The sequence below is a fragment of the Girardinichthys multiradiatus genome, chromosome 5, assembly GCF_021462225.1.
Source record: "Girardinichthys multiradiatus isolate DD_20200921_A chromosome 5, DD_fGirMul_XY1, whole genome shotgun sequence".
NCBI lineage: Eukaryota > Metazoa > Chordata > Actinopteri > Cyprinodontiformes > Goodeidae > Girardinichthys > Girardinichthys multiradiatus.
The window spans coordinates 24883701-24895833 of record NC_061798.1 but is presented as its reverse complement, the minus strand read 5'-3'; positions in this window follow the sequence as shown (position 1 = coordinate 24895833).

Genomic DNA, 12133 nt, shown 5'->3' with positions numbered 1-12133 from the left:
AGGGCTATGTGGATCATCGGTAGAGGGTGAGCATTAAGTTGTTGCCAGCAGAAGCTCGGACGATTCCCCTCTCCAGAAAGGTGTCACAGGTAGACACAGAGTCAGGCCAGGTGTAGCTTCTAGGAAGAGAAAAGAGAGAACGAAGTTAAAAGCTGACATAACAGCAAATAATGCAAAATTGGAGAGTAGTGTGAGAATGTAGCGAAGAGAGTGAAAGTGGTCATTATGTCCTCCAGCAGCCTAAGCCTATAGCAACATAACTACACAGATAATTTCAGTTCAGATTATTTAGTTAAATGGCGCTTATTTACAACAACGTCATCTCAAGGCACCCCACAAAGGGTCCCACTGATGGTCATTGTTATACTAAAAACCACAAGGATTGGGACACCTCCCTCTGTCAGACTGATTATAACCATTGGAAAAGAGAAGGGGTCATACAGGTAGCAGAAATGGAGGGTGTGTTTGCACCTCAACCATAACTGAGCCGGTTTAGGCTAAACCTGACTCCCCCTTACTCCAACCAACAGGGAGGGAGGAATGCTCCCTGCCTGGTAACCTAAGCCACTCTAAATATAAGCTTTATCTGTCACTGTGTGGTTTTGGGTCGGACCAAAGTACAGACAAGAGCTTGGCAGCCGCATCTTAGTTTATTCTCAAAAGTTCAAAAACGTAACAAAACACTGCAGGTATGAATCTGAGTCAAAATCCAAAATCTTACAAAACGCTGCAGGTTATCATGGCAAAACGTAGCATAGGTTTCCAAGCGAAGCATAAACAAAGCATAGTCATGGTAGGGAAAGGGGTATTGATGAACACATGGAACCAGCAATGAACAGAGACACCAAACCAACTAATATACAGGGGAAAGACAAAGGCAGGTAATCAAGGGAACTGAGAACAGGTGCGACAAGGAGGCAGGAAAGCAGAAGGAACAGGTGAAACAAATACAAAGGCTGACGAAAGTGAAAGGACTAAATAAACAGAAAACACAAACTAGAATAACTATGAACTAAAGTAAACAGAGAAACTAGAGGGAAACATAGAAACAAAAATAATAACCTAAGAAATAAACAAAGAGCCCATAAGAAGAGTCTAAATTACAAAATAAAACAAACCAAACTTAAACAATAACTAAAGCTGGAATAAGAACAAATACCAAACCATAACTAAACACAGAGATACTAAATAAGAATCCATGGGTGAATAATAATAATAATAATAATACAAAAAATAATAAGAAAGCAACAACAAAAGGAACTAAGAGTTAGAGGAACACAATACACACTAGGAGAAGGTAGAGGGAGGAACAGAAACTAATAAACATGATGCCAAAACAAACTAGAAAACAACTAAACAAAAGTAAAACACAAAACCACAAACTAAGTACACAAATGTCAAACCTGACATTATCAAAAAGGAAGGTTTTAAGCCTAGCCTTAAAAGTAGACAGGGTGTCTGCCTCACGGACCAAAACCGGGAGCTGGTTCCACAGGAGAGGAGCCTGATAACTAAAGGATCTGCCTCCCATTCTACTTCTAGAGACTCTAGGAACCACCAGTAAACCTGCAGTCTGAGAACGAAGTGCTCTGTTAGGAACATATGGAACAATCAGATCTCTGATGTATGGTGGAGCTAGATCATTAAGGGCTTTATATGTGAGGAGGAGAATTTTAAATTCTATTCTGGATTTAACAGGGAGCCAATGAAGGGAAGCTAAAATAGGAGAAATATGATCTCTCTTTTTAATTTTCATCAGAACTCTTGCTGCAGCATTCTGAATCAGCTGAAGGCTTTTGACTGCATTTTGTGGACATCCTCATAGTAAAGAATTACAATAGTCCAGCCTTGAAGTAACAAATACATGGACTAGTTTTTCAGTGTCACTCCTGGATAGGATATTTCTAATTTTGGCAATGTTCCAGAGATGAAAGAAGGAAATCATAGAAAGCTGTTTAATAAGGGATTTAAATGACATGTCCTGGTCAAAAATAACACCAAGGTTTTTTACTTTATTATCGGAGGTCAATTTCATGCCATCCAGGTTAAGTGATTGACTAAGCAGTTTCTTCTTTAAAGACTCTGGTCCAAAGATGACAACTTCAGTCTTGTTTGAATTTAGAAGCAAAAAATGTAAAGTCATCCAAGTTTTTATGTCTTCAAGACATGCTTGTAGTCTATCTAAAAGGGTTGGGTTCATCAGGATTTACTGATAAGTAAAGCTGAGTATCATCAGCGTAACAGTGAAAATGTATCCTATGCTGCCTGATAATTTGACCTATTGGAAGCATATATGTAGTAAAGAGAATTGGCCCAAGTACTGAACCCTGTGGTACTCCACAATTAACCCTGGAGTTTAAAGATGATTTATCATTTACATGAACAAACTGGAATCTGTCAGACAGATAAGATTTAAACCAGCCTAGCGCTGTTCCCCTGATCCCAACATATTCCAGCCTTTTTAAGAGAATATTATGGTTGACTGTATCAAATGCAGCACTGAGATCGAACAGAACCAGAACAGACACAAGTCCATTATTTGAGGCCATTAACAAAGCATTTCATGCACAAGAGATGACGTCAGTAGCTGCTGCTACAGTCAACAAAGCCAGCAACATGGGAGAAGAAATATTTGACATAACTGAGATGTTACAATACAAACAGCTGAATTTTGTTGAGATATGTTTATTAAAGCTTACATATTAAAAAACATGTTAAATTGAAACATTTAGAGATTTTATTATTAAACAAATTAACATTTATTACCACATAAACGGACAAAAGTATCGAAAACTGGTACCATTGAGTACCGATACCGATTCCCAAATACCATACATCGGTACCATATCGATCCAAATGTTAAAGGTACCCTTGCCTAGAAGCAGGCATAGAAAAATGGATTAATGTTTTATTTACCTTTCTGCTTTCCATTGTGAACTGGTTGTTTCAACACATACCAGTTGTTCTTAATTAGTTTTAAAGCTAATTTTGCCTCATTCTGTATCATTAAAAAAAATATTGGTTCTTAGATATATTCACACTGAACTCTGATATCACTGCATCTTTTTATTGGTTATTGTTTTTTTTTATTTGTTCCATTTTTTTTTACTTTTTTCATACTTTATTAATTTTTCTTTATTCTTTTCATTTTATAAAACAATAACTGATTGAGACAGTGCTTTTTGGCTATAAATTCCTTCGGCACTCATTAATATTTATGCATAGCCAAACCAAACTTATTTTTGCACAACACTATGTGAATAAGTTTTAGCTTTTTGTTACTCTGAATCCACTTTTCTTTTTTTATCATGACTTCCCAGTTTACAGTAAGATGCAAGAGCTGAAAAGTACAGCTGACAGTTACTAATGTATTTACAGAAATGAAGATGGATTTTCCATATGAAAATAAACCAATTACTAAAGTAGCATCCTCCTCCTCCATTCCTTATCAGCACCATTTTCTGCTGTCATGCCCAGATCTGACCCTAGAGCCCTTCTCCACCCACTCCTTTTTTGCCTTCACTTCCTTTCAACACACTTTAAGACTTCAACCTCCTGAGGCCCCGTGTTCCTCTTTTACCTCTGTTCCCTCGTGTTTCCTTGCTCATTCTACTCTGATGCACTGTCTGTTCTTTCCTTTGAGACCCTATTTATTCCAATCACCCCCTCCTTCCTGTTTTCTCCCCAACGCTCCCTTTCTCTATCCCCCCATCCATCAGACTGAGTAATGGCCATCAGGGCAGGGAGTCACCCTGCAGCTGTCTGGGGCAGACACTGATCACATACACACTAACTTTGTGTTGAGCACATAGCCATTCATTTGCATGGTCCTCTCAAGCTCACTGCACACTGCAATTTTAAAGAAAGAGCACAAATGGTTCAAATGAGGCTACAAATGAGGATGATCATACTCCTCTGGGGTTAAAGGGTGAATATTTTCTGCTTTTAAAACACAATGTGTCATCTGTTTTTGGGCGAATCACTTTACACCCCTCAAAGATGGCTGAAAAGACAATGCTCGGTTGGACTGTTTGTTCAAGACATTTGCAGTTCAACTGTATAAGAAGCAGCACATAGAAGGATTGTGTCAAGAAGTACATGTTTTCACAATGCTCTTCTTCCATAACCAGGCAAGTTTTTCGTTTTGTCAAATTTTCCAAATCAGGTCCTATTTTCCAAACAATACAAACTTACAAACTATACTACATTTACCAGTATGTTTTCTGGCAGTAACCAGTCTCCATTGGAGCTTCAGAACTGCAGTTTCTTAGCAGTGGTTTCTCAGCTCATCAAAGGGGATTATAAAAAGGCTTGTGGTACTGCATATCATAAGGGTGCTAACCCTCTTAATGATATCTTAATTGCCTTTTTGTTCATATTATGAAATTTTAATGGCTTGTTGAGCTTTTACCTACCGACTGGGGTTTGGTCTGTTAGCCCTTCACATCATGGCTGGTTATGATGTCATTTGTCAAAAATTACGTCCCATTTCTCATTTTAGAGCTATTACATTATTAATGCACCAAGACTGGAAGAGCAATGACGAAGGCTTATGTTCTTGTGTATGGAAAATAAACCACTAATAAGGCAGAGTGAAATGCAATTCAACAAAATGTAATGTTTGAATCTAATACTTCTTTTTTCAACTTCAAATTTAGAGAAACATCTTACTATTTTCTTTGCACAATTTTTGCGATGGATCGATTTGGATTCAATTGGCATTTATTTCAAAAGTTTCAGTTACAAGCCCTAGCATAAAAATTATCCACTTTCTGGGGATCTCAAGCATAGAGATAAAAAACCTTAAAGTTATACCATATTTAATATTTACTTACCTGTAGGGCTAGTTTCCTGAACCTGTAGAGGGGGGTAAAGCCAATGCAAATCAAATAATGTTTATTTTTTCATAGAATAAAGAAGTCCAAAACTAAAAAATCAAGAGACCATATTTTACCTTCTAATCTTAAATCAACAGGCAAATAGATTGTCCAAAATGTATGGCGGCACCATCCTTACAAATTCATTATTTACAATATAGATGTTGTCAGATGTAGCACAATGTGTGTCAGCATTGTGATGCCTCTAACAGGTTGAGAGGAGCAACAGTAGTAATTCTCTATAATGAGTCCAGCTGTCCATCCAATGCACTAATACATTACAATATACACTGCTCAAAAAAATAAAGGGAACACTTAAACAACACAATATAACTCCAAGTGATTCAAACTTCTGCGAAATCAAACTGTCCACTTAGGAAGCAACACTGATTGACAATCAATTTCACATGCTGTTGTGCAAATGGAATAGACAACAGGGGGAAATCTTTGACGATTAGCAAGACACACACTCAATAAAGGAGTGGTTCTGCAGGTGGGGGACCACAGACCACTTCTCAGTACCTATGCTTTCACACTCGTGGTATCATGAGACCGACTCTACAACCCACACAAGTGGCTCAGGTAGTGCAGCTCATCCAGGATGGCACAACAATGCAAGCTGTGGCAAGAAGGTTTCCTGTGTCTGTCAGCATAGTGTCCAGAGCCTGGAGGCGCTACCAGGAGACAGGCCAGTACTCCAGGAGACGTGGAGGAGGCCGTAGGAGGGCAACAACCCAGCAGCAGGACCGCTACCTCTGCCTTTGTGCAAGGAGGAACAGAAGGAGTGCTGCCAGAGACCTGCAAAATAACCTCCAGCAGGCCACAAATGTGTCTGCACAAAAGGTTAGAAACCGACGCCATGAGGATGGTATGAGGGCCTGACGTCCACAAATGGGGGTTGTGCTCACAGCCCAAAACTATGCAGGATGCTTGGCATTTGCCAGAGAACACCAGGATTGGCAAATTCACCACCGGCGCCCTGTGCTCTTCACAAATGAAAGCAGGTTCACACTGAGCACATGTGACAGACGTGACAGAGTCTGGAGACACCGAGGAGAATGATCTGATGCCTGCAACATCCTTCTCCATGACGGGTTTGGCAGTGGGTCAGTAAGGGTGTGGGATGGCATTTCTTTGGAGGGCCGTATGGTCCTCCATGTGCTCGCCAGAGGTAGCCTGACTGCCATTAGGTACCAAGATGAGATCCTCAGACCCCTTGTGAGCCCATATGCTGGTGCGGTTGGCCCTGGGTTCCTCCTAATGCAGGACAATGCTAGACCTCATGTGACAGGAGTGTGTCAGCAGTTCCTGCAAGATGAAGACATTGAAGCTATGGACTGGCCCGCCCGTTCCCCAGACCTGAATCCGATTGAGCACATCTGGGACATAATGTCTCGCTCCATCCACCAACGTCACGTTGCACCACAGACTGTCCAGGAGTTGGTGGATGCTTTAGTCCAGGTCTAGGAGGAGATCCCTCAGGAGACCATCCACCGTCTCATCAAAAGCATGCCCAGGCATTGTAGGGAGGTCATACAGGCACGTGGAGGCCACACACAATACTGAGCCTCATTTTGACTTGTTTTAAGGACATTACATCAAAGTTGGATCAGCCTGTAGTGTGTTTTTCCACTTTCATTTAGTGTGTGTCTCCAAATCCAGGCCTCCATTGGTTAATAAATTTGATTTCCATTGATGATTTTTGTGTGATTTTGTTGTCAGCAGATTCAACTTTGTATAGAACAAAATATTCAATGAGAATATTTCATTCATTCAGATCTAGGATGTGTTATTTGAATGTTCCCTTCATTTTTTTGAGCAGTGTACAATTTACATATACTCACTGTCCACTGGTATATATGTTCAACTATTTCTTAACACAAACAGTGAATGAGACATGCACCTGCATATTGGGATACACTTGGCCCTGTCTTACACTCTATGCTGCCTAAGACTCCAAGAGTCCGATCGTTGCTTCAGAGCTCAGCCGCCATCATCATCAACATCTATGTTTATGGCTCCATCATCTTCATCATCAGAGCCATCTGCTTTTCTAGCTCTGTTACCCTCAGCACCACCATCTACATTCCTGGCTCTGCCATCCTCTTCAGCGTAATCTTCTCCTCCTGTTCAGCCATCTACCACTTTATTCCAGCCTCCTGTTCCTGATCAAGAGAGGTTCAAGGAAGAACCGCCTACTCTTCCTGATTCAGAGGGGTTCAAGGACAAACCGCCTACTCTTCCTGATACAGAGGGGTTCAAGGACAAACCCCCTTGTCTTCCCGATCCAGATCTCCAAAATGAGGAAGTCCAAGTGAACCTGCCTCCATCTACACCTTATCTGGAGGTCAACCTTGTAGACCTCCAGATAAGGTGCGCTGTCTGTAGTCCTATAGACTTGAAAACTGTCTCAGAGCTTATTTGTTCAGCTATGTTTGTGTTCTAGATCAAGCCGAGGAAGGACTTACACAGCCACTGGAGATTCTGCTGGAGGTGTCCTCCTGTTAATGGGAACTTTTCCTTCCCTCTGTCACAACATGCATTTTCAGCTTGGGGAATTGCTGCAAAGTTAATATAATACAATCAGCTAGGTTTCCGTAAAAATAAGACTTTTTTTTATTCACCTGCAATCATGGAATAATAGGGCCAGAATTTGGTGCAAGTAACATGAAGCATAGATCCATTCTGCTTTGTATCAATGGCTCAGGCTGATGGTGGTGCCATAACAGTGTGGGGGATATATTCATGACATATTAGATCCCTTAGTAGCAATTGTGCTTGATTTAACTGCAACAGCCTTCCTGAATATGGATAACCATGTCAATCTCTTTATGAGGGCAATATATCAATCTTCTGATTGCCACATCCAGCAGGATGATCCACCATGTCACAAAGTTCAAATCATCTCAAAGTGTTTTTTGAACATGACAATGAGTTTAGCATGCTCCACTGGCCTCCACAGTCACTAGATCTTAATCCAGTATAGCACTTTTGGGGTATGGTTGAATGGGAAATTTCCATAATGGATGTGCAGCTAACACATCTGCAGCATCAGGATGGTGTTGTGTCAGTACCTCTAATGAATGTTTCCAACATCTTGTGTAATCTTTGCCATGAACATTTAAGATGTCTCTGAGGGCCAAAGGTGTTAGGGTTTACTTGACATAGGACCCCAGAATGCAAACTAGTAGGCAGCATGACGGTAAGTAAAAAAGGATTTAATTAACAGAAAACTCTCTAACAAGAAGAGGCAGGAACAAAACAATAACAGGCTGGCTAGACAGGCATGGCATGGTCCAAAAAGCAAGACATGAGCATGATCTGTAAACAAGACATGATTTGAGAAATGTTTCCGCGATGACTAACTGAACAGGTGTGTATATATGGAGTGAAAACAAGGTGGAGCAAGGAGACAGATTAACTTGGAGCAGGTGAACCGAATAAACTTAATTAACAGACAGAACAAAATGTGGCTGCGGCAAAAACAGAGACTCTAATATACAAACAAAACCAAACTTGACAAAACATGAACAAGACTAAACATGACCAGAAAAATAATAAACAGAAGCATGATTCAAAACTTGAGCAGTGAAAAACATATGAGGAAAAAACCCGAAACCAAAAACCAAACAACCCCAAATCATAACAAAAGAGGAGTCTAACAAGCATTAACAAACAGTGATAAATTGGCCAGTGAGTGTATATTACCATGGGTTTTAATTGCATCATAACCTCAAAGTGAGAGTCTCGTTTAATTAACTAACTCAATGATAGACAGACATACATTACATTTATTTTGGTCATACAACCTTCAAGTGCCCCTCTGTTATCTGAGAAGGTCCTTTCAAAGATTATGGTTTTTAGGAAGATTTTTTTTAGAACTGTGCACAGTCTGTTATTGGCTGCCCTACCCCTCATTTTCATAGGATGTTCTGCACCTACTGTTTTTATCTTTTGGACATTGTGTTTTATCATATTTGGTAAAGAAGATACTTATGGTCCCTTCTGCGTAACTTCATTTTACTTACTACAATGGTTGTTCTCCCACTTTTAAAAGATACATGTTTTACTTGTAGTGGAAATGACCTTGCTGAAGTCACATAATTATAACTTCAATAAGGGTTGATGTCTAATCAGTCACAAGGCTTGAAAGCACCTTTGTGCTGAGCTGTACCTTGAAAACCATACTGGTACTTTATAAAGATCACAGTCAAAGCTAGAAAAAGAGTTCTGAAGTGCTCAGTGGCTATTTAAACATAAAAAAATACATATTCTGGGATTTTACAAGAGTTCAGATTCTGTTTTTAAGGGTCATAATGAATGTTGATCAAAAATAATATTTCCTTAAACTTGATTTTAGAAAGCACAAATTGTCACATAGCATCTTGCAAAATATTTTTACACTCCAAAGCAAATTTAAATATGTTTAAAAATATTATGTGATAGACCAACACAATACCAATATACAAATTAAACACATTAATTTTTTCTATATGTAAAAGTTTGAAAATGTGGCATGCATTTCTATTCAATACTCTTTTTGCCAAACAGCTCCATCTCATTTGGATTAAAATTCATCTGAAGACCACATTTCAAATTACTGATTAGATTCTGAACTTTGATTGGACCACTCTAGAGGTGCACCAGATTTTCTTTTGGAATTGCACTGTATCCAAATCTTGTCATCACATCAACTGCTGAAACAAAATCTGTAAAGCATGATGCTGTCATCAGTATGTTTCACCATTGAAAAGTTAATGTAAAGTGTTACTCCACCTCCCTCTCCTTCCAAAAAAATATGTTGGTGTCATAAAAGCACCTTCTCCCATAAGTTTGTGGTTTCACCTTGGCCAATTTGTAATGTGAATTTTTATGGCTGTCACTTTGCAATCTTTCTTCTTGCCAGTCTTCCATAAAGGAATCAAGGTAAAGGTAAGTAAAAGGTAAGTAAAAAAAAAATGTCCTGTTGACAGATCATCCCACTTGAGGTGTGAATCTCTTCAGCTTCTCCAGAGTTACCATGGCTCCCCTTGTGTGAAATTTCAGTTTAGGTGGATGTACCAGAGTCAAATACATTGTTTGTGTGCTCAAACTTAGCAATAAAGTTGATTCTGATTCTTCTGATGACCAAGTCTTTTTTGAGCCTTAATTTTTCTGTTTATGGATTGGACAGTGCTCTACCAGAGGTTTCACATTGTATTATAACTTAACTCTGCCTCAAACTTCTCCAGACCTTCAACCCTAAGCTGCCCAATGTGTTTCTTGGCCTTTATGGTGGTGTTTGTTCAGTAATTTATAGACCACCTGTATGTACATTGAGAATATATTACATACAGGTGGATTCTACTAATTCTTACTAATTACGTAACTTCTGAAAGCAGTTGGTTGCACTTCATTTTATTCATAAGTTTTAGAGTAAATGTGTTGAAGTCAGATACATGCCACACCTTTGAGATTTTTGTTTGTTAAACAGTTTGAGAAACCATGCATCATTTTTGTTCCTCTTCAGTGTTAAGCACTACAATGTGTTGGTTGATCACATAAAATTTGTGGTTTGTGGTTTTAATGTAACAGAGCATTGGTTATTGGGTATATATACTTTTACAATGCCATGTATATTACACAAAATCCAACTCTCCATCCATTTGATGTACCCACTTAATCCTTCTGGCCTCACACATGAAGGATTGACGGGAGAACATGGTGTGAACATGCAAATGCCACCCAAAATGGAAATCAAATCCAGAATATTCTTGCTGTTAGATAATAATGCATTACTATCAGACTGAATCTTACTCCAGTTTGAAATAAATATTATTGTTTTGTTTTATTGTAGCTAATTTCTTCAACGATAAAGACCATGCAGTAAAAGCTCATCATACATCCTAACTAATAAATTACTAACAATCTGCACACTTTCTGTACTGACTATACTTTACATGGTACAATGCTTGGTGTTCTGTATACCTGAGCACTTTTTGACAAACCAACACCACACATGACGACAGCAGGATAAATAACAAAATGTGGCATGTATTCACGTCCACAATTTGATTATCTGCTTCATTTCAGCTGCAGTATTTTAGCTGGATTAAGTGATTTAGTTGAGTTCGACTGTGTGTCAGTCTTTTGGAGAATCCTGTTTCTCCCCACGACTTAACTCACAGAAAAAGTGGGCTAACGCCAGGGGGCGACGTTGATCTCTGTATCGCTCAGACCTGGACAACGATAGAGCGCGCAAAAGGGGGAGAACGAGAACGCGCACCGGAGCGGGGGGAGAGGGAGAGAGAGAGTGAGAGAGAAAGAAAAGAGAGAGAGAGAGACTCTGAGATCCGAGTCTGGTGTCAGCTCGATTCAGTCACACAGCTCCGGCTCAGACATGGGTGGAAATTCATCTAACGTCTCCTCTTTGTTTCTTCTGACTTGTATGGCAAGATGCAGAATCACTGTTTAATCCACTACACAATGGACACGTCGTTTTGCATTACGGCCGATATTGTGGTGCTCCGTCTACTACATTTGGAATTAGAGACTTCTGCTCATTAGACACAGTTATGCCTTTTTTCGTCTTTTGTCATTATCATCGTCCAAACTGTGTGCAACTAGTTAGACAATCACTATTCAATTAGCATATGAAACTTATTCTTAATGAATTAAATTAGCAGATGATGCAACGGAGTTATCCTAGAGTTGCAGAGCTGCATGTGATGGCAGGGGTGGGGCCGGTTAAAGATAAGAATAAGGAGATGGGGGGAACTAATAGACTTCAGGCTAGTAACACGGTGGGGCTGAAACATAAACGCCCCATTACTCTGAATTAAAGCCACTGACAATCCTGAGATTTGACTTTATTTAAAATGTTTCATTCATGCTTTGCGTAAAGGAGCCATATGGACAAAAGTCTAAATAAGAGGGCAAGAGAGGAGTAGGGCCACTTCACAGCAGGGTATTGCGTCACGGTCTGTTTTACTTGCGCAGGCATTTTTACGTTTGGCTGTGGGCACCTTTTTTACGCTCTGACTCATGCGCTTGTATCAAAGCAGCACTTTGATATCAAACAGTTGGATTATGCCTCAAGGGTAAACACTATTTGGCAAATTGAGAACGATTTGTAACATAGGAAGACAGAGAAAACAACATATATGTTTTGTAGAATTATTAGTAAACGCTGATATTCAACTTCAGCAATTCGCTGGGTGTATAACACTTTCAATTCCCCTGCTACAACTGTGACTGGGCCTAAAGAAGAGAGTAGA